This window comes from Magnolia sinica, chromosome 10, assembly GCF_029962835.1.
Source record: "Magnolia sinica isolate HGM2019 chromosome 10, MsV1, whole genome shotgun sequence".
NCBI classification, from domain to species: domain Eukaryota; kingdom Viridiplantae; phylum Streptophyta; class Magnoliopsida; order Magnoliales; family Magnoliaceae; genus Magnolia; species Magnolia sinica.
Window position 1 is genome coordinate 15497623 of NC_080582.1, and position 3896 is coordinate 15501518.

The 3896-nt window shown below is 40.8% G+C and overlaps 1 non-coding gene across 1 annotated transcript; it reads left to right on the forward strand.

Moving 5' to 3' along the window:
• Window positions 1–752: 752 nt before the first annotated feature.
• Window positions 753–859, forward strand: LOC131217755 (small nucleolar RNA R71). The gene has a single exon (XR_009157346.1). It is a non-coding gene; the product is annotated as a small nucleolar RNA R71 (small nucleolar RNA).
• Window positions 860–3896: the final 3037 nt, after the last annotated feature.

Consider the following 3896-nt stretch of genomic DNA (forward strand, 5'->3'; position numbering starts at 1 on the left):
TTTAGCATGCCCCATCTGATTTGAAGAGCTGGGATCATTAATCTCGTACTGCGGTTTAGGATTGGGGAGAGGTTGTGCAGGAAGCATCCCCTTTTCTATAACCGTCATACGAGAATCTATCTTTTGCATAAAATCTGTAATTCCCCGCATTGCCTGAGCCAGCTCTTGTATGGGATTTTGAACCGGTTCCTCTTGAGGTTTCACTTGATTTGGATTTTGATTGAAGAAACCTGGAGGGGTCGCCGTTTGTCCATTCCTCCAACTAAAGTTTGGATGATTTTTCCAGCCAGGATTGTATGTATTGGAGTTAGGTCCAGTAAAAGGTCTTTGATAGTTGTTTACGGCATTGGCTTGTTCATTTAACACTCCTCGAAAGGTGGGGTATTGTAGGACAGTTTTTAGTTGTGTGAATGTTGCAATCACAGATGCCGCAAACAATTTCATCGACCTTATCCTTCTTTCCTTCCATGGCCTCAACTTTCCTTATGAGCGTAGTCACTTTACACTTGAGATCATCCTCTTCTTTCAAGAGATATAATCCACCTTTCTCCTTTAATTGAGTCGGCCTAGTCGTGGTGTTCGACTTTGGGTAATAGTCCCAAGATTGTGTTTTTTCAGCCAGACTGTCGAGGTAGTCTCATACCTCATCGACATCTTTATTAATGAACTCTCCATTACACATTGTCTCGACCATTTGACACATGGAAGATGTCAGTCCATCGTAGAAAAAATTTGTAATGCGCCACGTTTCAAATCCGTGTTGTGGGCATGAACTAACCAAATCTTTGAACCTTTCCCAACATTGGAAGAATGTTTCATCTTCCTTTTGGGCAAAGTTCATGATTGCTTTTCTGAGGGTAATCGTTTTATGATGTGGGAAGAATTTTTTTATGAATTCCCTCTGCATGTCGTTCCATGTGCCAATGGATCTAGGACGCAGTGAATGTAACCATGTCTTAGCTTTCTCTTTTAAGGAAAAAGGAAAGAGTTTCAGCCTAATTGTATCCTCAGATACATTAGGAAAACATAATGTAGCTATAATCTCATCGAACTCTTTCAAATGTAAATATGGACTCTCTGATTCAAGTCCATGGAATTTGGGAAGGAGTTGAATAACTCCTGGCTTGATGTCCATTTGTCCTGTGTTTTCAGGAAAAATCATGCATGAGGGCATACTTACTCCGGCCGGTTGTAGATAATCTCGTAAAGTACGAGGCGGGGGTGCCTGTTGCACCTCATTCTCATCTTGGGTATCCTCCACCCTGGGTGGAAGTAGAGGAGGTTGGTCTTCAGCCATAACTTCAGTTAACTCAGGGGATTTCGAGCGGTGTCTAGTCCTGCGATGGATAGTCAACCCCTCAACCAATCCTCCTTCAGTCAAGAGACGTCGAGTGTTGTCACGGGCCCACTTGGGCATGAAACACTCGCAGCCCTCAATTAAAAACCTAATCCTAAGAAAGGAAAAGAAAATCTAGAAAGAAAGAGAGAGTTGGAAAGAAATTACCAAATTGAAGTCCTAAGTTAAAACCTGCAAAATAAAACAAAATAAGTTAGATTTTTAAAAAGAGAAAAACGATCCTTTAAAAGAAAAATAGCCGTAAATTAATTTCTAAAAGAAGGAATTCCTAAAAGAAAGTGAAAATTTCTAAAATAAATTTAGGAAAGACCTAAACTAGAAAGTAAATTATTAAAAGAGAATTGAAAAATAGAAAGTACGGAAGGAGCTTACCGAATTAGAAATTTCTATCTTAAAGGCCTACAAAATAGGAAGGTTAGTTTCTAAACAAAAATTCTAAAAATAAATTAGGAAACAAATTAGATTCTAAGAGAGTTAGAATTAGAAAGTTACTAAAATAAAAATAGAAAGTTAATTTCTAAAAAGGGAAAGAAATAACCTAATTTCTAAAAATAAACTATTTCCTACAGAAGGGAGGGTACTAGAATTAATAAAAAATTTCTAAAATTTTAAACCCTAATTCTAAAAAAATAAGAAAAAGTAGAGAGATTAGGAAGGAATTACCAATTGAGAAACTTATGTCAAGATCCTATAAAACAGGAAATAAGTTAGTTTTGAACTCAAATAAAAATAAATAAAAAACTAAGGTTAGTAAAATCCTAATATTAAACTAATCCTAAAACCAATTAATTTCAGAGAATCGTAACCGTCAGTCCCCGACAACGGCGCCAAAAACTTGTTCACACCCCAAGTGCAGGGTTGTGATGTAGTAATAAACTCGGTAAGACCGAGGTCGAATCCACAGGGACTGATACCTGTACGTTATCTGAAACCAAGTAGAACTAGAACTAGACTAAGATGTGATCTAAACCAAGTAGAATTTAAGAAATAATTGTGGAACAATTATCTAAAACTTTAAGAAATTCAGAGGAAGGTAACTAGGGATTCAGAGGATCCACTTGTAGGGATCAGGGAGATCTTTTGCCTGCATCAAGAATCACGGAATCAAACTGAACCTACTTGATCTAGTCTTCACAAGATGAAAGGTATATGAGTTAGAATGGATTCCATCATCTAACCATGCCCAGGAGACAAAGCAAACAACAGGATTAAACTAATTACCAACCAATCAACAATGTATGAAGATCAGGAAGGGTACTGTCATCCTATCATGCCCATGGAACAATGATGAACAACAGGGCTTCCTGACTTCATAAACATAAAAAGGGAAAAGAAATATTCAAAGCCATTGCAAACCCATTGTAATTTCAGTCACAACAGACCATTAAAGACTAAGAAAAATATTCCTTGAATAATCAACTAGAATCACATTTAGTTTATGAATTTGAAATTAGAGGAACAAAATATAATCTCCCATCTCGCTACAGGCTTCACCTCTTAGCCCCAGCTAAGAGGTTTAGCCAACCATGATTAGGCTAAGGATCTTACGATTCATAGAAGAAAGAAAGAAAGGAAATAACAAAGAAGATCCGAAAACAAACCCAGCTCTCCCTATCTTCTCTGCTTCTCTTTCTCTCTCCCTGACGTCTAGCACTTCCACGCTGCCAGCAACCCAAGCCCTCACGTTCCAGTCTTTCCTTTTTCCAGCCACGTCTCAGCAGAAAAAACTCTATTCACGTCCCTTTTCTTCCTCACGTTCAAGCTGTAGCTGCCCTTGCTCCCTGTCTCCTTTCTTTCCGTTTCTTTTCTTCCTTTTTAAAGATGGAAAGCTCTCCCCTGGTGCTGTGGAGTCCCACCAGAAATAGCTTGCGGAAACAGTCCTTCCGCAGCCAGGAACGCACGTCCTCTGCTGCGGAATACCTTACGTAGTCCGGAGTTCCGCGTTGCCATTCTTCTTCTTCTTTGCTTTCTTTCTAGAAGGACAGCGTCCTCTGGGGGTGTTTTGACAGAACTACATGATGAACAGTTCGGATCAGCCGTCCGATCGCCGTTGAGATCATGTAACGGCCCGCAAAAATCGGCCAGCGTCCGGCGCTAAAACAGGGCCTGCGAAAGGCTTTCGCTGTGACTTGGTGGGGCTCAATACTGACAGCGATGGAGAAATCCACGCCGTCCATCGGTTTTCTCCCAAAATTTCGGTCGGGAAAGGATGGTTTCTGCCGTCCGTTGGTGCGGTCCACCGATGTTTCTCTTCCACCGTCCGTCGTCCGTTTTAACGCTCGAAAACTGATCTCCAGTGTCGACTGACATTCATCACCTAGGCCTGAGTGATAGGGGGCACGTGCGTCTTATAGACGGTCCGGATCTGCCCTTTGATGCGTGGTGGGGCCCACAAAGATTCGTCCGCACGTCCGTGTGCGGATGCTGGAAGAAGGAATCACGGCATGAGGAAGAGTCTCGGTCAGAGACGTTTTGATTTTTGTTTTTAATGCCGTGCACGGCTAGTGCACTTATGCACCATGCACATCTGTCTCATATG